At 39.7% G+C, this 23,699-nt stretch overlaps 1 protein-coding gene and 1 pseudogene across 4 annotated transcripts in view; one reads left to right on the top strand and one right to left on the bottom strand.

The window, feature by feature from the left end:
• Positions 1 to 3,368: 3,368 nt before the first annotated feature.
• On the bottom strand, positions 3,369 to 9,562 carry LOC132542582 (AP-1 complex subunit sigma-2-like; annotated as a pseudogene).
• The window catches only part of EYA3 (EYA transcriptional coactivator and phosphatase 3), a 94,447-nt gene continuing 76,760 nt past the window's right edge, over positions 6,013 to 23,699 (top strand). For 2 of the 4 annotated variants that reach the window (XM_007522420.3, XM_016187844.2), the window contains exon 1: positions 6,013 to 6,119. The gene's annotated coding sequence lies outside the window, so the exon portion shown is untranslated. The remainder of the gene's footprint in view (positions 6,120 to 23,699) is intronic. The other 2 variants (XM_060205660.1, XM_016187843.2) reach the window with 1 other exon arrangement.

Raw genomic sequence — 23,699 nt, 5'->3', positions numbered from 1 at the left:
AATAAAAGTAAAAAAAGAAGTACAGGGAAGACAGTACCCTTAAATCTGAGCGATAGAAGGCAGGAGATGGCTCAGTGGGCAGAGCACACTTTACCAAGTGCGGGATCCCAGGTTTAAGACTCTGAATACCATGTCAGAGCACCTGCATGGGGGAAGCTCCTGAAATGGAGCTGCAGTATGGTGTCTTTCTTCTCTCTTAACCTTTGTCTCTAACTTCTGTCTAAAAGAAGAAAGGGAGAAAGAAAAGTCAAGAATAGAAATGAAAAGAAAAATTCTTCTGGGAGCAATGGTATCATGCAGGCTCAGATAACCCAGTAAAGCCAGAGAAGTGAAAAAAAAAAAAGTGAGAGACACCATATGTATAGGAGGTGACAGAGTAAATGATACACTTGCCTGAGGGAAGTGTATATTCCAGTCAGAGGGCTCAGTAAACACAAAGGCCCTGGGCCTGTGTGCATGCTGGAAGAATAGTAAAGAGGCCACTGAACTTTGATGGGTTGAGTAGTATGTTAGTTGTGTGAGAGAATGTCAATTCTTGAGGGTTCTGTAGGCCAGTGGAAAGATTTTGGCTTTCTCCTTGTAATAGGAATCCACTAGAAAAGGTACATGATCTGATTAAGGTCTTTATTTAAAACATATGTCTTGGGGGCCGGGCAGTAGCGCAGCAGGTTAAGTGCACGTGGTGCAAAGCGTAAGGAACGGCTTAAGGACCCCAGTTCAAGCCCCCGGCTCCCCACCTACAGGGGAGTCACTTCACAGGCGGTGAAGCAAGTCTGCAGATGTCTATCGTTTTCTCCCCCTCTCTGTCTTCCCCTCCTCTCTCCATTTCTCTCTGTCCTATCCAACAACAACAATGTTACTAACAACAACAGTGATAGACAACAAGGGCAACAAAGGGGAAGAAATGGCCTCCAGGAGCAGTGGATTCGTAGTGCAGGCACCGAGCCTCATCAATAAGCCTGGAGGCAAAAAAAAAAAAAAAACCATATATCTTATTAAATGTCACCTACCTCTTGATGATATTTGCCTGACTCAGTCATAACTATGATGACTGGAAAATCCATGAGGCTAAGAGAGTTATTTTCATTGTCCCTAAAATGTGAGCTCTGGAGCCAGACTGAGTCAGTTGGACATGTGATGCTTTTTATCTGTCTCTGCCTCCCCAAGTTCTGATTACTATCTCCAGAAGGCTCTGCCTGTGGAGAAGGTGAAAGTATGTTTAGAAGGGCATGTTCCAAGGAAGAGTGAGAGGGATTTGGAGTCCAGCCCAATGATTTTTAAATACACTGGCTTTACCTCTGAATCCATACTGTTCTGGTCAGAATAATTAAGATAGTTGTTAGTGGGATGGGTGCTGTTCAGTATTTACTTTTTTTTAAAGAGTAAATGCATTTTTATAAGAATACTACCTCGGGGATACAATAGCACCCCCAAAATATGTTAGTATACCTCACTCACCACCAAAGTATTACCTCCTCCCACTGGAGTTAGTATCGGGGTGGTTTAGTGAGAACCAGGCATAAGGGTAATTGACATCCTCAGCAGTTAAGAAAAGGAAACTACCTATGCTGGGCTGTTTTTGGTTTTGTTTGTTTTGTTTTATCTGGTGTTTGTGTCTTGTTCCTCTGAAAATAAAGGTCAGACAGTCCTCCAAACTGAGGTCTGAAAGAGACTGTGAGAGGGCTGGGGAGCTAGCATAATGGCTATGCAGAAAGATTTTCATGACTGAGACTCTGAAGTCCCAAGTTCAACCCCCCCACACCACTGCAAGTCAGCATAGACCAGTGTTCTGGCTGGAAAAAAACTGCTTTGGGCTTTGAGTGTCTTCCTTTGGCATGTATGTGACCCAGATTGGAGTTTGGACCCCACTACATTGAAGGAAGCTTTGGTACTGTGATCTTTTTCACTGCTCCCTCTCTGCCTCTATAAAGAGAGAGACAGAGACAGACAGAGAGAAAGAGAGAGAGAAAGAGATAGAGAGAAAGAGAGAGAGAGCGAGAGAGAAGGAGAGAAGAAAGATTTTAATTAAGTTATTTTTTCCCCTCAGGACATGGAGTCTAGATGGTTTTCAAAACCAGATTTATTCTCTTAACACTGGAACCCCAGTTTCTTTAGCAAGTTACTTTCTGGAATCAACCTCACGACAAGGATTCCTCATAAATACCTTGATGAAGATGAGTGTTTAAGGTGATCTGGGAGATGGTGCAATGAATAAAGCACTGAACTCTCAAGTATGAGGTCCAGAGTTCAGTCCCTGGAAGCACATGTACCACAGTGAAGTCTGGTTCTTTCTCTCTCTCCTCCTATATTTTTCATTAATAAATAAAATATTTTTTTAAAAAGATTGTGATTAGGTAGAAGTGTAGTTAGTAGAATAGTCTTGTCTTCTCTCTCTCTGTTTTTTCCACAGAATTGAGGCCTTATTCATGTGTGATTCCACTACACTCATGCAAATTTGTTCATTCTCTTTTAGAGAGACAGAGATAGCAAAATACAGAGGCAGAGATACCACAGCAGTACAGCCCTGCTTCCCTCCATAGTTCTGCCATGGAGTTCTGCCTGGATCTCAAACCCAGGCTTTGTGCCTGGTAAGGCAAGCACTCTACCAGCTGAGTATCTCTTGGTTCCACCTTGCCCGTTTTACTTTGCATTTTCTCTTCGAAGACAAGGGTTAATTCCAATAATTTCAACTAAGACACTCTGGTGCGACATATGAAGACAACACACTTCCTAGCACATTTTGTCTTTACATTCTCAGATCTTTTCACATTACTATACATTTTCTAGTAAAGTCTTGCTTTTCTATCCTGCTTTCACAATGTATGCCTTTTATTCTCATGTCCTGTTTTTACAAAGTATGTTCAACCAAGCAGAACATCAAGGACAAATCTCATCACCTTTAAAGAAGTGGACCCTCCATTATAGGACAGATGACTTACAAAATAAATGAGAAGCAACTAAACATGATTAAGTAACATAAAAATGCTATTGTAAACCAACTATAATATTTCCTATATAAATACTAAGTTTTCTCAGTCTCTTTACCCTTAGCTTCACTTTGCCTTCTTTCTACCCATTGTACCATTCAGTTTTATTCCAGTAAGCCCCTCCGCCCTTAACCCTATTTCCATATTCTGAGTTTTTTTTTTTAAATATATAGAGACAGAGAAAGTGAAAGAGACCACAGCACTGAAGCTTCTATCAATACAGTGGGGCCCAGGATCACACCTGAGTTGTGCACATGGCTAAGTAGCACACGTGACAAAGCAGCACACTATACAAGTGAGCTATTTCAACAGGTTTCTGTTGTGAATTCTCTCACAAGATCCCAGTCATTGGCATATCCCTGCCCCCACATCACCTATCATTTATCTAGAGATTGCCAAGGCAATCTTAGTCCGGCTTGATTCTAAGTCCTCCTCCAATTCTAATACTTTCTGGATTTGGTAGGCAGCTGTGATCAACACTATATCACGCACATCAGACACTTTCTGGATTTGGTACCTAGCTTTTTTATTCTAAAAGTAAGTCTGAATTCTAGAGTGTCCAGTGTTGATTTCCAAAAGAAGTCATTGTTTTGGTAGCTTAACTGGGTACAGATTTTGTTGTATGCATTGATGGTAATTTTTTATTACTTGTCTGTGAACTTGATGTGTATGTATCTGTCTTGCTGGGAGAGTAGTCTTAGGTCATGTTGCAAGAGTCTTGAAACCTAGGGACCTGGCCAGCCTGACTAAAGTTTTAACAGGAGCCCACTGCAGTTGTGTAACTAGATTGTGGAAGGTTATGGATATAAAAAGAGCAAAGTCACAGATCAAATGTGGCTTGCATTAAGAGGTAATTATGGTCAAATTCTGGGCAGTTTTGAAGGTACATCCTGCAGAACTTGATGATGAATTAGATGTGGAGTGTAAAAGAAGACAAAGATCTTAATAAATAAGATTACTTAGCAAATTTTCATAGGAAAAGGTGATTTAAAAAGCTATGTGGGGGCTGGGGATACAGAATAATGGTTATGCAAAAGCCTCATGTCAAGGCTCCAAGGTCCCAAGTTCAATCCTCAGCACCACTGTAAGCCAGAGCTGAGCAGCACTCTGGTTTCTCTCTGTATCTTTCCCTCTGTATCTCTCTCATTTAAATAAAATAAATAAAATATTAAAATATATACAGGGGCCTGGTGGTGGCACATCCAGAAGAGTGCATACCTCACAAAACTTAAGGTCAAGCAGTGAAGCAGTGCTGCCGGTGTCTCTCTCCCTTTCTATCTCTCCCTTTCCCCTCAGTTTGTGCCTATCTCTATAAAAAACTCAAATAAATCAACCTAAGTAAATAAAAACTATGCAGCTAAATATAGGGGAAAAAAAGGAATCTCATGCTGTTAACCAGTAGCTGTCTTTCAGAATTTTGTATTGTGTGAATTTATTTAAATGATAACTTGTGAATATTCTCATTCTAAGGATTAACTTTTTAAACCTAGTTTTGCATTTGCAATTTTGGATTTTTAAACAAGGATATTCAAATTCAATATACTTCAGGTCCCCACATAACCTGAATTCACTCTTGCTTCTGGTCTATATTTTAGAGTAATAGTTTTTTGTTTTTTTTTGTACTAGGGTTTCACTGCTTGAGGCCAATTTTTTTTCAAATCCACACACACACACACACACACACACACACACACACACACACACACACACGGTGAGAGGGGGGGAGGGAGACACCAAAACACTGAATCTTCTTCCAGTGCTCTGGTGGTTGACTAGAACTTGGTTTCCACTTGGCAAAGCATGCATCATTCCAGACCCTTAAAATTATTGTTTCTGTGCAAATCTAGACAACCATGAGATACCACCTCATTCCTGTGAGCTTGTCCTACATTTAAAAGGCCAGAAACAAGTGCTGTTGAGGATGCAAAGAGAAAGGAGCCACTCTATCAATACAAGTTGGTCAGAACATAGATTGGTTCAAACCCTGTGGAAAACAGGCAGATGATTCCTCAGAACATCGGGAATGGGTTACTAAACGATCCAGCAACTCTCCTAGGGGTTACTCCTCCCCCCCCCAAAAAAAAAGTTTCCAGAAGAGATCTATGTATACTATGTTTATAGAAGCACTATTCGTAAGAATCTAATTTTGGAAACAACCCAAATACCACAGTTTCGATGAATGAGTGGTTAATAAAGTTGTGGTCATGCTTGAGGTTCTGAAGTCCCAGGTTAAAAATCTGGCACCACTATAAACCAGAGCTGAGCAGTAATCTGGGAAATGGGGGTGGGGAGGCAGTTGTGGTATTTATACACAATGGAATGCTACTAAGCAGTAAGAAATGATGAAACTTTATCATTCACTTCATCTTGAATGAAACTGGAGGAATCATGGTAAGTGAAATAAGCCAGGGGGAAGACGAATATTGGATGACCAGTACAGGATGGTGAAAGACTTAATTTGGTAGTGGGAGTCCATAGACAACTACCACAGGAAGATTAAAAAAAAAAAAAAAACACAACCCCCCCAAAAAAAAACTAGTGTGTTAAGTGTCTTGTAAATTATTTCCCCCAACAAAGTGATAAAACTTGTTTCTGATAAAATGTTACATAAAACAATATGCACTAAATAAAATAAAAATGTAAGCTTAATGTAATATACCACCTTGTACTACCTTTCCCCCAATTGTCTTCCAAAACTTCCCACCCATTTTAAATCTACAAAAATGCAAGCATTTCTTCTCATACCCATTTTGGGGTGGGGACAACTTTGTAAACATTTAAAAGAGACATTCTTGAAAAACTTTGCAGTTTTGTTTTGTTTTAACTAGTTACTAGCATCTCCGTAGGACCAACACCCAGGTGTAGCAAGACACAAGCAGTCTTTCTGAAAGCAGAGCCTGGTGGGTGGTGCTGGAGCCTGGTGGGGCGGGGCGTAGGGCCCAGTGAGGCGTTACGCATGCGCCGAGAGCCTTCTGGTGGAACTAGGATTGCAAGGTGAACCTAGTCGCTGACTTCTGGTTCTTGGGATGCGCTTCCGGGTCACCCTAACGCCGCGGTTTCCTCCATCCGCTTGGTTGTACTTTATCTCTGAATCCGCCCCATGTCCTGCTGTGTGGCCTCTGCCGTCTTTGGGTGAGTTTCCACCACCGACAGGGTCTGAGTGTGGCTGGTCGAGGACAGTCTGTAACGAGTCCTGCCCTAGTCCTTGTAGGAGGGAGTGCTCTTCGCCTGTCCCTTGTCCCTGCAGGGCTTCGCTCTCTTCAGCGCTTCCTCGCACACTGTTTTTAGCTTGTCTCGTCTCCGCACACCTCTTCACTTCCCTGTGGCTCACAGTTTCATTCCCCTCTTTCAAGTCCCGGGTTCTTGCCTTTTGCTTCAGCCAGTGCCTCTCGGTTTCTCTTCCGACCAAAATGTTAGCACCTCTCTTCCCCAGTCCCGGAGTCTCACCGATCTCTCAGCCGGACGGGCCACCTCCTCCCTGAGTTTACCCACCGCAACTGCGAAACTCTCTTTCTAGGAACCTGGGCGCTCGTCCCCTAACTTCCCTGGGCGTTTACCCCGTGCCCCTCGCATGACTAGTAGGTGACATTATTTCTCGCGTAGGGGCTCTCCCGCCTTCTCTTTGCTTTAAGGTACTGGATTAGACTGAATTCTGGTAGCTTCCTTAATTAGGAAGCAGCAGAGGTGTTTCCAGTTCTTCCCTGGGCAGTCTTGGAGGCTCTTTCTGGAGCCAGCTAACGGGTGGCAGGCAGAGTAGCAGCTAGTGTTTGTGCATGTGTAACTGTTAATTGACAGGTCCTGATAACATTCTGTCATTTTTGTGTTCTCTGACACACGAGAATGGATATGCACAGTTGAAGCCAAAGTGCGGGTGTTTGAGTGGGTCAGCTGTTTCTTGCACGGGCTTTACTTACAGGACAGTTCCGATGACATAGGGCATTTTCTTGGGATTATAAATTACTAATCTTGGGTTTATAAATGTATTGTCAAAATGTTTTAGTGTGTTACTGAAACAGTTTCTGCTTAAGAATACACTCTAGTGGGAGTCGGGCTGTAGCGCAGCGGGTTAAGCGCACGTGGCGCAAAGCACAAGGACCGGCATAAGGATCCCGGTTCGAACCCCGGCTCCCCACCTGCAGGGGAGTTGCTTCACAGGCGGTGAAGGAGGTCTGCAGGTGTCTATCTTTCTCTCCTCCTCTCTGTCTTCCCCTCCTCTCTCCATTTCTCTCTGTCCTATCCAACAACAATGACAACAACAATAATAACTACAACAATAAAACAACAAGGGCAACAAAAGGAAATAAATAAAATAAATGTAAAAAATAACAAAAAAAAAAAAAAAAAGAATACACTCTAGTAATTTAAAGTAAATTTTCTTTACTTCAGGCCAGTGTGTATTGTATTTTTATTTTTGCCTCTTACACATTATATCCTCATTTAAATTGTATTGACACATTTTTGTGTCAATCTTCATAAGTCAGACATTACAATCCTTTTTTTTCTATTGATTTCTTTGCTTTATTTTTTAATGAGAGTGGGGAAAAGAGAGTGCCAGAGAGAAGCAGAGCATCACTCTGATATATGCAATGCTGGGGGTTGAACTGAGGATCTCATGCTTGAGTCTAGCTTTAGCCGCAGCACTAGCTCCCAAGCCCATACTTCATTTCTTACAACAGTCTACTTTTTATTTTTCACTACTGTTTCCACCTTAGTTTTAAAACCATCTTTCTCTCATTTGAAGGCTAAAGTTTCTCTTAAGAAGCCTCTAGTCATTTCTAAAACTAAGGAGTTAGATTTAATAAGGATCAGCATCTTGCTTTCTGGATTTTGTGGATGGGATTGGTTAATTTTTTTTCAGTGTTTATGGTGTACATCTATTTGCATATGTTTTTGTGTAACAGAAATTGTGATTCCATAGTCATATAAACTATGCTCTTAGATTCAGTATTCAGTGGGTAGAATACAATGTAGAATTTGCTTCTCTTTTGACTAACTATAGAAAGAAAAACTACAGAAAAGGCCGCTCATTATATGCATTTTTGAGAATAGCATAACTCATAGCATATTCCAAAGCTGGACTGCTCTCTTCTGCTATTTTTAGCAAAGTCCCTTAGCAATACCTCGTCTCTAGAACCTCCATTGGAAACTTATGTTAAAGGAATTAAGCTCAAGCACCTCATACTTGAAAGTTCAACATCCTGTCTACTGTGCTACCTCCCAGAACACTAAATATTTCATTTATTTGTTAATGAGAGAGAAAGAATAGAGAAAAAAACGAAACAAAAACAGAACATCTGTTACATGCAATGCCAGGGATTGAACTCAGTGTCTCACATTTGTGGATCTAATATTTTAGCTACTATTCCATCTCCCAAGCCACAACTTTTAATTTTTTTTTAATTATTATTTATTTTCCCTTTTGTTGCCCTTGTTGTTTTATTATTGTTGTAACTATTGTTGTTGTCATCGTTGTTGGATAGGACAGAGAGAAATGAAGAGAGGAGGGGAAGACAGAGGGGGGAGAGAAAGATAGACACCTGCAGACCTGCTTCACCGCCTGTGAAGCGCCCCCCCCCCCCACGCAGGTGGGGAGCCAGGGGCTCGAACCAGGATCGTTCTGCAGTTCCTTGCACTTTGCGCCACGTGCGCTTAACCTGTTGTGCTACCGCCTGACTCCCAACTTTTAATTTCTTGAACCTACAATTTCTAGCTGAGGGAACCACACAGATCGAACTTGGTCTTTCATTCTGCAAATACAAAAGCCAGGGCTTATAGAATTGGTGAGTTTTTCTAAGCTCATTTTGCACAAATAACAAAGTCTGCATCAAGAGAGATGAGTTTTAGTTCCATCAGGCTGTCGACTGAAGGCACAATACAGAATTTAATGGCTCATTCCAATAAATTTATGCCATAGGGGTGAAAGCTTTAGGATAAAATAGTCTATGACTCAGATTTTTAAAAACTTTAAGCACACATACACACACACACATATTTTGAGCCAAACTTTTTTTTTCAACAACTGTGAAACGTAGATCCCCCATCCCCCACCACACGTACTTGCCTTCTGTATTTTCCGTATTTTCCATTTCAAGTATTAATGAAACCAGACTTTACTTATCCAAATCAAGTTTACCTCCTGCAGCAGACCAGCTTGCTTAGTTGCTTTAAGCACAGTTTTTTTGGATGTTTCCTGAACTTCTCCTCCCAAAAGAAACGAATGTAAAATAAAATAAACCTTCTCAAAGTTCAAGATGAGATCAAGCTCACACACAGCCAAAATACTTGTCAAGCAATTCTTCATAACAAATGATTTCCAGGGTAGTTAGTTCATTGTCCTGATCCTCAATAGCACAGCAAAAATACACACTAGCATATCTTTCGGAAACCATCTTCACATCTCACCATTCAAGAAAGCTGCACAGTTTTGGTTTCTGTACTAGAGCAGTCTGAACAAATTCTCCTGTGATCTTTTTCTTCTCTTTGTCTGATAACGGGACATACCATTTTTGCAGTTGTAGCTTTCCCTGATGACTAAAAAGCTGCATAAACTGAATGTGGGGGGCAGTAGTGTACATAGTACTAAGTGCAAGCACCCATAGAAGGATCTAGGTTTGAGTCCCTGCTTCCCCACTTGCAGGGGGTACACTTCACATGTGGTGAAGCAGGTCTACAGTTGCCTATCTTTCTCTCTCCTCTCTTCTCAATTTATTTCTGTCTATCCAGTAAAAAAGAAAAAAAAAGTAAGAAAAGAAAGAGAAAAAAGTGGCCACCAGGAGCAGTGGATTTGTAGTGCTAGAACCAAGCCCCAGTAATAACGCTTGAGGGAAAAAATTAAAATAATAAGTAAACTGCATAGTGGTCGTGGCTGCTGCTGGGAGGCCTGTTACCAGCTGAGCAGGGGAAGCCATGTTAACTGTATGTTTTTATCTTATTGGATAGAGAAATTGAGAGGGGGTGGGGAGATAGAGAAAGAGAGACATATGTAGCACTGCTTTAGCAATCATGAAGTGTTCCTCTTGTAAATGGGGACCAGAGGCTTGAATCCAGGTCTTTCCTTGTGCATGGCCCTATGTGGGCCTGACTGGGCCACCTGACACTGACCACCTGGTCAGTGACACAGATGTTTAAATTCAAGACTAAAGTTGCTTTGTCACTAAAGAGGGACTATAGAAAGAAGTTGTGCAGAAGTAGAAGCTGTAAAATCTTAAAAACTTTTTTTTCTTTTAAATAAATTTAAAGTATTTCATTGATTTTATTTTAGTGAGAAAGAGAGTATGTGTCAGTCCAGGGCACTGCTCAGCTCTGGCTTATGATAGTGCTAGGGATTGAATCTGGGATCTCAGAGCTTCAGGCATGGAAGTCTTGTGCATAATCGTTATGCTGTCTTCCCAGCCCCTTTTTTTCCTTTCTAAACTCGCTTTGACCTATTATAACTGATGCATGAAAGTCCTTGTATGAGGAGTGGGGAGGTCTCCTAGTAGAGGACCCAGCGTCCACATGGGAGCACGATGCACAGGAGGAAGCTTCATAGGCAGTGGAGCAGTGCTGTGATGCTTCTCCTCTCTTTGTCTCTGTCTCTGTGTATCTGGGAAAATAAAGAATCTGCTAGGAGCAGCCATATTAGTTAGGCATGAAGCCCAGTGGCAAGCCTGGTGGCAAAAAGAAAAGGGAAAAAAAAGGAAAAACCTTTAACTGAAATAGAATGAATATCTCAAGTTCTTTTTTTTTAAATAGTTTATCTATTTATTTATTATTGGATAGAAACTGAGAGAAATTGAGAGGAGAAACAGAGGGAGACACCTGCAGCCCTGTTTCACCGCTTGTGAAGCTTCCCCCTGCAGGTGGGGGACCAGGATCTTGAACTGGCCCCCAACATCTAAGTTCTCATTGGAACACTTGTGTTCAGCTCCTGACCTTTACAGACTGATAGACTTTTCTAATTACTGCCTCTTACCTAGTTGCCAAACCATAACTAGATAGATGTATATGTATACGTGTATGTATACTCACATACAGAGAATGCTTAGTGTGTGTGTATCTTTAAAGCTCAGGGCCTGGTTTTTAAACTTTGGATCTTATTTTAAAGCTCCACTGAAATTTACTTATTGATGAGAGAGAGAACCAGAGCACATACCATGCCAAAGATTGAACTTAGAACCTCATGCTTGAGAATCCAATGCTTTATTCACTGTTACGGCCTAGACTGTGTGTGTGTGTGTGTGTGTGTGTGTGTGTGTGTTAATTTAGGATAGAGACAGACTGAAGTTAAGAGGGAAGAGAACAATAGAAGACATCTGCAGTACTACTTCACCACTATGTAACTTCCCATCCCAGCTGGTAGGGGCTGAGGGTTTGAACCCAGGTCATTGTGCATCATGAGGTGTGCATTCAACCAGATGTGCCACCACCTGGCACCCCTGCTCAATCAAACATTAGCTTATTTTTATTTCATTGGCTAGACAAATTTAGAGAAAGAGAGAGACAGGCAGACAGACCTGCAGCACTGCTCCACCGCTTGTGAAGTTTTCCCCCTGTAGGTGGGAGGGACTGGAGACTTGAACTCCGACACGTGTGCACTTAACTAGGCATGCCACTGCCCAGTCCCCAGCAGTAGTCTTTTAATACATTTCTTTTTAATTTATTATTATTGAATAGTGGGGCTTTGTACTTCCGTAACTTAACAGCTCATGGCCAACTCTTTTCTCTGCTTTCTTTTTTTTTTTATTTTAATTAATTTTTTTTATTACCACCAGGGTTATTTCTTTTTTTTTTTAATATTTATTTTATTTATTTATTCCCTTTTGTTGCCCTTGTTGTTTTATTATTGTAGTTATTATTGTTGTTGTCGTCGTTGGATAGGACAGAGAGAAATGGAGAGAGGAGGGGAAGACAGAGAGCAGGAGAGAAAGATAGACACCTGCAGACCTGCTTCACCGCCTGTGAAGTGACTCCCCTGCAGGTGGGGAGCCGGGGTTCGAACCTGGATCCTTATTGCCGGTCCTTGTGCTTTGCGCCACCTGCGCTTAACCCGCTGCGCTACAGCCCGACTCCCCTCTGCTTTCTTTTAATTGCAGATAGAAATAGGGGCAGAAGGCGGGGGGAGAATGAGAATGAGAATGCTAGAGCACCAAAAGGCTTCCTGAGTATTCTCATGTGGTGCCAGGCCCTTTGGGCATGGCAGAGTGTGAGAGCTCTACTAGGTGAACCATCTCCAGACTCCACTTGCAGCAAATTTATCTTAGATACCTGCTATGGATGGCTAAACGGTGTATACATATATAAATAAGCTGGTGGCTAGGTGGCATTATATAGAACTCACATTTACACTTAAATTCTTTTTTTTTTTAATTTATTTATTTATTCCCTTTGGTAACCCTTGTTGTTTTAGTGTAGTTGTTTTTGTTGTTATTGATCCTGGATAAGATAGAGAGAAATGGAGATAGAAGGGGAAGACAGAGAGGGGGAGAGAAAGACAGACACCTGCAGACCTGCTTCACCGCCTGTGAAGCGACTCCCCTGCAGGTGGGGAGCCGAGGGCTGGAACCGGGATCCTTATGTTAGTCCTTGCGCTTTGCTCCTAGGGCGCTTAACCTGCTGCGCTACCAACCTGACTCCCCTACACTTTAATTCTGAACTTAATTTTATGTGTACATATCTGCATTAAGCTATAAAGTTTAATATAACCTGCATCACTGAGGTATCACAATTAAAAAAGTACAATTGGGGGGGCTGGGCACTGGCACACCTGGTTGAGCACACATATTGCATTGCGTAAGGACCCAGGTTCAAGCCCTGGTCTCCACCTGCATGGGGAAAGCTTTGCAAGTGGTGAAGCAGGGCTGCAGGTGTCTCTCTGTCTCTCTCCTTCTCTGTCGCCCCATTCCCTCTCGATTTCTGGCTGTGTCTATCCAATAAATAAATAAAGATTTAAAAAATTTAAAGTACAATAGAATTATTATTATTTTTTTTTAATATTTACTAACACAAGAGTAAAGTGGGGAGAGAGACCAGAGCATCACTCTGGCGTGATGCTGGTTACCTGTGATCTTAAATCCAAACTATCCACCAGTCCATTAAAGTAAGTTTTAATCTTAAGACAGTGTCACTTCCTTTTAAAATGTTTCGTTTAGTTCACATTTGAGACAGAGACCAGAGCATCATTCTGGTATATGGGGTGCTAGGGATCAAACCTGAGGCATTGTGCATGCAAGTTCAGTACTCTGTTGCTGAGTCACCTTCCTGGCCATAAAAAAAGGACACTTTTTTTTTTTAACAGGGAATATAGTGTATGATTTTTAAAAATTAGATCTTGGTAAGCTGGGGGAGATAGCATTGTGGATATGCAAACAGACTCTGGTCTAGAGCTGAACAGTGTTTTGGTTAAAAAAAAAAAAAAGATCCCAGATCTTAGGATTTTCTTTTGTTTTCCAAATAGTGATATATCTTTAGATGGGTTTAATATTTTTGCATTAATCTGCTTCACAGTTTAAATAAAATGTTTTTTGTAGGTACAGTTAAATACTTTGATTTTGGTGTATTGCACCAAAGTGAAGAACTCTGGGGAGGGAAGGGCTTTCAGGTCCTGGTGCATGATGGTGGAGAAGGACCTAGGCTGGGGTGAGTGTGTTTTGCAAAAAATTGAGAAATTTTACGCATGTATCAAAAACTGAATTTACTGTAAACCATCCTCCCTCCTTCCCCGTATTAAAAAACAAATAACAGGCAAAATGTTATTTGCTAGGCTGAGGAGGTAGCATAATGGTTATTTAAAAACCTTTTAGGCTTAATTCTACAAGGTCCCAGGTTCAATCCCCGGCACCACATAAGTCAGAGCTAAGCAGTTCTCTGGTCTTTCTGTTTTTCTTGCTCTTTCTCTAAAATAAAATTAATAAGATATTTTAAAATACTTTAATTTTAGAAACTTTTACAGTTGATTTGTAAAAATCTGTAATTGTAGAACAGTAAAAGCAAAAGCAAACTTTAGATAGCACTTGGTATGAGCCAGGGAGTATTCTAAATAGTTTGCATATTATTAATTCCTTTTTTTTTTTTTTTAACAAGAGCACTGCTCAGCTCTGGTTTATGGGGGTGAGGGTTGATTGAACACCCCTACCCTAACTCCTTGTTTTTACAACTATGTAAGTGCTACTCTTACCTCCATTTTACAATGATTTGTAAAGAGGGGTGGAGGGTAGATTAGCATAGTGGTTATGCAAAGACACTAGTGCTTTGGAGCACTGTAGTGCTCCAAAGTCCCAGGTTCAGTTCCCTGCACCACCATAAGCCAGAGCTGAACACTGCTCTGGTAAATAAGATAAGATAAAATAAGATAAAAATAAAAACAGTGCAAAGAAGTTACATAGTTTGCCCCAAGTAACATAATTAGTTAACTGAAGAGTGAGATTTGAACTTAATCATTCTGGCTCCAGAGTTTATACAAATTTTTACTAGTTTAGTGGTTTCATCCTTTATAGGTTAAGGTTAAAAATCTGATCACTTGGGAGTAGGGCGGTAGCGCAGCGGTTTAAGCGCATGTGGCGCAAAGCGCAAGGATCCTGGCTCCGCACCTGCAGAGGAGTCGATTCACAGGCGGTGAAGCAGGTCTGCAGGTGTCTGTCTTTCTCTCCCCCTCTGTCTTCCCCTCCTCTCTCCATTTCTCTCTGTCCTACCCAACAACAACAGTATCAACAACAACAACAACTACAACAACAATAAAACAACAAGGGCAACAAAAGGGAAAATAAATAAATAAATAAAATCTGATCACTTGCAGCCCAGGTTGTGGTGTAGCAGGTAGAGCAAGGGCCTTGTAAACATGAGACCCTCAGTTCTACCACAGAGTGATTCTCTGTTGCTTTCTCTTCTCTTTCTCTTTCTTGATAATAAATTAAAAAAATCAAAAACAAAATCAGTCCTCTAAAACAGAAAAGTACTGCTTTTGGGTGGAAACTTTAAAGGATTTTAAAAATCTCATCTTTATTAATGCTGGTGTAAGGCAAAGCAAAGCCTTTACATGTATATTTCTTAGATGGCAAAGTCATATATTAAGAAAGCAATACACACCTCTGAGAAAATAGCTCAGTTGGTAGACCATTGAACCTGCATGCGTGAGGTTCCCATTAGATCCCTGCTTGTGCCAGACTAGTCTCTGACTTCTCTCTTTTTTCTCTCTCTCAGGAGACATTCTCAGTCTCATATGTGATATATAAAACGAATCTTGTTTTTAAAGCTACACAGGACCAGATCCTTCATCCTTAAAGGAAAACATTAATAAAAGTTAATTACTTTTGAGTTATTTATATTAAAGGCATTATAGTTAGTGAAATACATTCTACTAAACTCAGTTGAAAATTTTCCTTTGCTATGAAGAGTACTAAATACATTTATTTAATAGTTTTAAATTCTGAAATTTAAATTTGAGAACTTTGAAATATAAGATAGAAGTAAATATGACAAAACTAAAATTGAAATTTCTGACTTACCTCCGGTGTCATTTCCAAAGCTGAAAATTTGTGCAACATTAAATGCATTCATCTCCTCAGAAGTACCATACTCACAGTAATACTCTTAATTTTGTGCTTTTATTTTAGAAGAGGGTAATACAAACTGATTCCCTTTTTTATTAAAAATGCAAATAATAATTTAGAATACAGTTGTTACCTTGTTGTTCTTTTGTACTTTTATTCCCAAATAGAAAATTTCAGTTGCTGTCTTTCTCTCATCCCAAGAAGTCTCCCCTCCCTCTCCTCTTTCCCTCCCTCCTCCTTCCCTCCCTCCTCTCCCTCCCTCCCCTCTGCTCCCCTTTTTTCCTCCTTTTCCGTGTCATGACTTGTCCGACAGCTTAATAATTTTAGTGGTTAATGTGCAGTTTAGTGCCATGAACTTGGACTCACATATAAAGAGAAGTTATTATTTTCTTAAGGATTTTGAAAACAGTGAAATCATGTGATCTGGTTAACAGAAAAAAATTGTTGGTATTTATCCTGTTCTTTCATCTAAACATTTTGTCTCTGCTTTTATTAAAGCAGATCTTTTTTCATATAGGTTAGAGAATAAGTTTATAAAATTTCAGTGGTTTCCTTTCACCTGAAATTTAATAACGTAGCAGTAATGAATTTAGGAAAATTGGTGGTTTGTTGCTATCAGCACTGTTGCTATGGGAATAAATTAGAATGACTAGCGCTTAGGTGGCCTTGAACTTATTCTTTAGTTTCCATAGTAGTTGAAAAAGATTTAGGTCAGATTTACCTGTTCCCTTTTTTTTTTTTTTTTCTAAACCAGACAATTTTAATTTAGCACAATGATGTTTTTTTTTTTTCTCCACTAGGTTGCTGCTGTATTCTCACTTTCTTTATTAATAAGCTTAATCCAAAACAGACATTCAGAATTTAGAGAACATTTTAGGATAAAAATTAGTATAAGCATATATATCTTGTGGGAAAAAAAAAATCCCCCCCCCCTTTTTTTTCAAATCTGCTTTTCCTTTTCATCAGGTCTCACATTGTTATAGGTTAGGAAATTAATAACACACTAGTAAATGTCTTGTTGAGCATGAGGGGAACAATTGTGGCAGAGAAGATGTCTCTCATATAAGTGTGACTTTTTTTTTTTTTTGCCATCAGGGTCTTTGAGGATGGTAGTGTGTAATGCATGGCTCAACCAGATGCATCACCACCTGGTCCATTACTATGACATTTAATATTAGCTAATAATAGATGAACTTAAAAATCTTGGCTTGATCTCATACTTTTTTTTTCTTTATTGGGATTAATGTTTTACAGTTGAAAGTAAATACAATAGTTTGTACTGCATAACATTTCCCTGTTTTTCACATAATACAACCCCCACTAGGTCCTCTGCCATCCTGTTCCAGGACCTGAACTCTCCCCCCTTCCCACTCCAATCTTTTATTTTGGTGCAATACACCAACTCCAGTCTAAGTTCTGCTTAGTGTTTTCTCTTCTGATCTTGTTTTTCAACTTCTGCCTACGAGTGAGATCACCCCATATTCATCCTTCTGTTTCTGACAGATTTCACTTACCATGATTTCTTTAAGCTCCATCCAAGATGGGCTGAAAATGGTGAAGTCACCATTTTTAACAGCTGAGTAGTATTCCATTGGGGATATATACCACAACTTGCTCAGCCACTCATCTGTTGTTGGACACCTGGGTTGCTTCCAGGTTTTGGCTATTACAAATTGTGCTGCTATGAATATGGGTACACACAAATCTTTTGGGATGGATGTTTTTGGTTCCTTAGGATATATCCCCAGGAGAGGATCATAGGGCAGGTCCACTTCTAGCCTTCTGAGAGTTCTCCAGACTGCTCTCCACAGAGGTTGGACCAATTGACATTCCCACCAGCAGTGCAGGAGGGTTCCTTTGTCCCTACAACCTCTCCAGCATTTGTTGTTGCTATCATTTCTGACATGACATTCTCACAGGAGTGAAGTGGTATCTTTATTTGCATTTCTCTGACCTTCATCTCTGACTTGAAGCATTTTTTCATATGTCTGTTGGCCATTCATATCTCTTCTGTGGTGAATATTCTGTTCATATCCTCTCCCCATTTTTGGATAGGGCCATTTGTTTTCTTGTTGAGTTTGGTGAGCTCTTTATATATTTTGGTTATTAGCCTCTTGTCTGATGTATGGCATGTAAAGATCTCCCATTCTGTAAGGAGTCTCTTTGTTTGGGTAGTGATTTCCTTTGCTGTGCAGAAGCTTTTTTTTTTTTTTTCTTTAGAATTCTTTCAGATTTAGAGAGAATTTGAAATGATGGTAGAGAAAATCCTCATGTATCCAATGCTCACAACTCCCTATTTTTTTTTGCTTGATTTTTAAAGCTAATTATTATTTTTTTCTTTATTGGGGAATTAATGTTTTACATTCAACAGTAAATTGAAACAAGTTTCATGAAAATGTCTTTACAACTGGTGATGCATTATAATGATTTCTACAAAGTTTTGACTTTTTAATTTAAGAAATATTGTTGTTCTCCACTAGCTTGATAAAGCCTGTTAATGTATTGTAACTGATTTGAATAATTCTAGTGTCTGCTTTAATTTTTTCATCTGTCTTTTTTGGAGTTAAAAATGTTAAAGTTTGCTAGTTTATTTTTTAATGTTTATTTATTTATTCCCTTTTGTTGCCCTTGTTTTATTGTTGTAGTTATTGTTGTTGATGTCGTCGCTGTTGGATAGGACAGAGAGAAATGGATAGTGGAGGGGAAGACAGAGAGGGGGAGAGAAAGATAGACACCTGCAGACCTGCTTCACCGCCTGTGAAGCGACCCCCTGCAGGTGGGAAGCCGGGGCCTGGAACCAGGATCCTTATGCCTGTCCTTGCACTTTGCGCCATGTGCGCTTAACCTGCTGCGCTTCTGCTTGACTCCCAGGTTTGTTAGTTTAAACACTTTTTATTTGTTTGTTTTGTTTCATTTATTATTTTTTAAAGGTTTTATTTATTTATGAGAAAGATAGAAAGAGAGAGAAAGAACCAGACATCACTCTGGCACTTGTGCTGCCGGGGATAGAACTCGCGACCTCATGCTTGAGAGTCCAAAGCATTATCACTGCACCATCTCCCGGAGCACAGTTTTTGTTTTTATACCAGAGCACTGCTCAGCTCTGCTTTATGGTGGTGCCTGGAATCAAAGATTCTTGGGGCCTCAGGCTTGAAAGTCTTCTGTGTAACCTCTGTGCCTTCTCCCCCAGCCCTTTATTTATTTAAAAACTTAATTTACTTATTTTAAAGTTATAGTCCAAGTAATTGTGCAGAACATTTGTGAGGGATGCTGTTGCTTTGACTATTTTTGTCTAGATACATCATTTTAAAAATTGCCTTAATGTAGAATCATGAAGTTGAAATAGTCATAAACAGAACTTCTCTCAGAAAACTGTAAGAAGCTGAGAAAATAGCTGGTAGAGCATAGAACCTCCATGACTGGGGTTCCTGGGGGTAAAAAAGTAAACCTTTATTTATTATTAAAGAGACCTTTTCCAGTTTCTAATAATCAGAGTTTAAGTGGACTAAGTTGCTTTTCACAAACTTTACTTCTGCTCTTGGCAACTAGTCAAAAGACTACAAAACTGCTTTATACTACTTTCCACTGGTTCCAGTGTAGTCTTCGTAAACCAAGAAAAGAAAACAGAAATAAAGCAGTTTGCTTCTATGCATATGATCTGATGAAAGTAACTTAATTAATTTTTGCTACAGTGGACTGCATTTATTAACTTCTGCTTTATTTCCTGTAATCACAGTGTGTATCATTGCCACTGATAAAGGCTGTCAACAAGTGTACTCTATAATTTTCACCAATACTTCTTCTTAAAACTTAATGATCTCACTTACTTGGTGCCAGGCACTATTTAAGGCATTTTACTTGTATTAACTGATGCTCATTTGGGAGATGTGGGAGTGGAATTAGAAGGGATAAAAATGAGAACTTGCCTCATCTGTATGTATATTCTTATCACCTAGTTTATGATTCCTGCCTTAGTGGTGACTAGCAGGATTTAGCATAAAATTTTAGCTGGTCAGCTTTTAAAAAGCAGCAGTTTTGTTTTTGATGTTCCATCCATGATTTTAGACTTTGAAATTAGGCTGTTTCAGTTTGAGTTCCAGGTTGGTGACTTAGTAGGTGTATACTTTTGGGCAAGTTAGTCTCTTGTGCTTTCTTAGTCTGTAAAAGGGTAATGCTCACTGTATACACTTATGGAGTTGACTTAGTGGGTTGATATATGTAAAGGACTTAAAATAGTGCCTGATACATAAAAAGCATTCCATGAATGTTAGCTATTAATAACTCACAATTCACAGTTGGATCTCCTGAAAGTATTTGTGACTATTAGGAGTATTTACTTACTAGCAGGACATGATTGACATTCACGGTTATATTGCCCAGGAGCTTGAAACAGCTTTCTTTAAGGCTGGTGGGTAAAAAATTACTGTGTAAAGTGGAATCAAGTCAAGTAAATGATAAAAGGTATTAGGTCTGTAGTCCCAACTTGTTCAGTCTCTCATAGGAACCTCTTGTTATTGGACTTTGCTCTTAATAATTGTGATATTTTTATCCTTTCAATAACTAAGCCAATTCAATTTTTTAAAATAATGTCTAAAACTAGTTAATTAACTTTCACTAAGGAAATTTCCTTCCTGAGTCTATCTTGTGTCTATAGACATTTTATTCTTTGAAAAAAGTACTGTCGTGCTTTATGCCAGACATTTTTCTAAGAGTTTATCAGATAGTAACTGATTTAAACCTCATAGCAAGCTTATAATAGTAAAGACACTTTTATTGTGACTGCTGAAACCTAGGAAACTAAATAACAAGTCTAAGATTCCACACTGCTCATCAATGTCAGCTGATTTGAGCCCAGTTCTCTCAAAACACTTTTATGTTTGCCATAGCCTGCTTCTTACAGAGATGAATATGTTGAAATGAATAAAATGACAAGCACTGAAATTATGGATGATGCTTTTTTTTTGGTGGATTTCTGACAGAGTAAATAAGTTTAAAAAATAAAACAATAATAAAAGAACTAGATATAGATTCCATAGTTCTTTTGACAGCTAAACATACACATATGTATATATGTATATATATATATATATATTTATTTATTTATTTATTTTCCCTCCCAGAGCTTAAAGACTGTGCACTACTGCCACTTCCACAGACTATTTTTCCTTTTTTTTTTTTTTTTCCTCTTCCAAATACAGGGTGGGAGACACAAACACCACAGCACTGCTCTACCATTTGTGAACTTCTCTTTTGTTTAATATTTCCATATGGTGGCTGGGCACTCGAGTCCAGCTGCTGGTACATGGTAAAGTGTTCATTTTATGGGGTGAGCTATCTCCTGGCCCCCTAAAGACATACATTTCAATAGACTCAGTTCTTTAAATATAGTATCTAGTAAGTTTTATGTGAGTACTGGAGAGCTGATTAATATAGGGATGATAAGCAGATATATGGAATTTTAACTTTGGAAAATGAATGAAGGTATAAGTTTTTAGATAAAATTGAAAACAACACAAATAATATTCCTGGTCACAGTATGCCATATGTCAGATTTTATCCCTTGCAGAGATAAATGCTTCTCTTTGAAATGTTAACTTCATAGATGACAGGAACACAAAGATCAAATTTTCTTTCTTTTTTTTTTTTTTTTTTTTTTAGTACTATGGAGTCTGTCTCTCTAAACATTAGAGAATTTTTGATACTTTGTGACAGATTACTAGAAACTAAAAGAAGGTACAAGGAGGCTTGGAGGGAAAGGAAGAACTCTGGTTATTATGCTTATTTTGACACATCTAGTTCAGGTGAGCTCATTCCTTTCAATACTTTTTGTTGTAGTTTTGGGGCCTTTCCTATGGAACTCATCTCCCTATTGTATTGGAATACTGTGGGGAAGACTTTGTTAAACTTTTATTATTAAAGACCACTTTAGGGAGCTAGGCGGCAGTGCAGTGGGTTAAGTACACATGGCGCAAAGCGCAAGGACTGGTGTAAGGATCCCAGTTTAAGCCCCTGGCTCCCCACCTTCAGGGGGTCACTTTGCAAGCGGTGAAGCAGGTCTGCAGGTGTCTTTCTCTCCCCCCCCTCTGTCTTCTCCTCCTCTCTTGGTTTCTCTCTGTCCTATCCAACAACAACAGCTATGACAACAATTACAACTACAACAAAGGCAACAAAATGGGGAAAATGGCCTCCAGGAGCAGTGGATTCGTAGTGCAGGCACTGAGCCCCAGCAATAACCCTGGAGGCAAAAATAAATAAATAAATAAATAAAATCATTTTATAGATAATATAAAAGGATGAATTTTCAAGAAGTATTATTAGAAATTGTAAAAATCGTGGTCGGGGAGGTGATGCAGTAGATAAAGCATCGGACTCTCAAGCATGAGGTCCTGAGTTCAGTCCCCGGCAGCACATATACCAGAGTGATGTCTGATTCTTTCTCTTTCCTCCTATGTTTCTCATTAATAAATAAATAAAATCTTTAAAAAAAAGAAATTGTAAAAATCAATTCTTAGAGAAGGTATTCCTTATTAAGATCTTTTCTTTACTGAGTAAATATTTGGTACAGCCTTAGTGTATTAAAAAGAATTCTTTCTCAGTATGTCCTGTTAGTGTTCTAGTAAGTGTAAAGTTACTATAAATATTCCTACAGCTGACAATGCCATGGTATGTTAGTCAGTCATTCCGCCCAAATAAAGTAGCCGGAAGAATGTACCAACTTTACCACATTCAGCTAGTTCAGCTGTTTATTTATGGAAGGAATTGACGAAGTGGTGATGACCTTTGTTTGCAAAAAGTCCAACAAGGAAAGTGTGATTATTTGCAGTCTTTTTGACCACAGCAATGTGGTTTGTATTGGTGCCTGAATTGTGTGAGTTCAAAGTTTCTCTTAAGGTTATTCTATTTATTTTATTTTATTTTGAACAGAGAAATCAAAGGAGGCAGGGAAGGGAGGGAGGGAGAGAGACGCCTGCAGTATTGCTTCACCACTCGTGAAGCTTTCCTAGGGCCTTGAACGTGGGTTCTTGCACACTGTGGTGTGTGTGCTCAACCAGGTACACCACCACTTGCCCCCCACCTCCACCCCCTTTTAAGTTTATTCTAAATGGAGGCCCAGTATTTCTTTTACTAGAGCAAGACTGTGGAATGGTAAAGGTGATAGTAGCTTAGTGGAGAAACCAGAAGAAAGGACAGCTGGAAGTAGAAGTTTCCGAAATGCACCAGAGTTCTAGTAGACAAATATGGAGAAAGCAAGTGTTCTTAGAGCATTGATCCATTTCTTGGTTCGTGTTCCTGATTTTGAGCATCTAGTGTCTGTTCTCTGGATAAAGTCCAGAAAAATACTTTTCCAGACACACTGAACTCGTCTGGAGGAAGGTATTTCCTCCCTCCCTTCCCCCCCCCTCTCCTTTTTTTCTTTTTCCCTTTTTTTATTCTCTCCTCTCTTTCTTTGGGGCGGGTGGGGAGAGAAACAGCAGAACACTGTACAGCTCTGCTTTAAGGTGGTGCTGGAAATTGAATTTGGAATCTCAGAGCCTCAGGCATGAAAGTCTTTTTTGCAAAACCATTATCTTGTCTCCTCAGCCCTATTTTCTTATAGTCTCTTTTTTATGTTCTAAATGTGTTATATATAAATCAAATCATGTCATTCTTTTGCTTAAAGTTTGTCATTCCAGATAACTTCATCTGTTTGATACAAGGCTATGTGTGATCTGATAGAGCCTCATTTCCTGACACATTGACTTTGTAACACTGCCTTTTTCTGTTGTTGTTTGTCGTATGCTTTACATTGGCTTGTTCTAGCCCTCCCCCTCCAAGAGAATTGGATGAATCCTGTTAATTTCGCGGGCCTGCTTGGCCCCGCCCCAAGGGACCCTGGGAGAGGGTTCCGGAGTCCGAGAGTTCCTGAGTTCCCCAGTGACAGAGTTCCTGAGTTCCGGAGTTCGAGAGTGCGAGAGTGCGAGAGTTTCTGAGTTCGAGAGTAAGGGAGAGGGTTCCTGAGTTCCAGAGTAAGAGAGAGTGCTTGCGCCGCCGCAAAGAGACAGCAGAGTTCTGTTTGGTGATTAGTTTGTCTTAGTTTGTGAATCGTTGTTCCTGAATAAAGAAATACAGCTGCCCTGCCCAGCCGTGTGTCTGGTCTCTGTTACCCGATGTGAAGCTGGCCGGCCCGGCAAGAGCCTCCGAAATT

Source organism: Erinaceus europaeus, chromosome 13, assembly GCF_950295315.1.
Source record: "Erinaceus europaeus chromosome 13, mEriEur2.1, whole genome shotgun sequence".
NCBI lineage: Eukaryota > Metazoa > Chordata > Mammalia > Eulipotyphla > Erinaceidae > Erinaceus > Erinaceus europaeus.
This window is presented reverse-complemented; position numbering and strand designations above follow the sequence as displayed.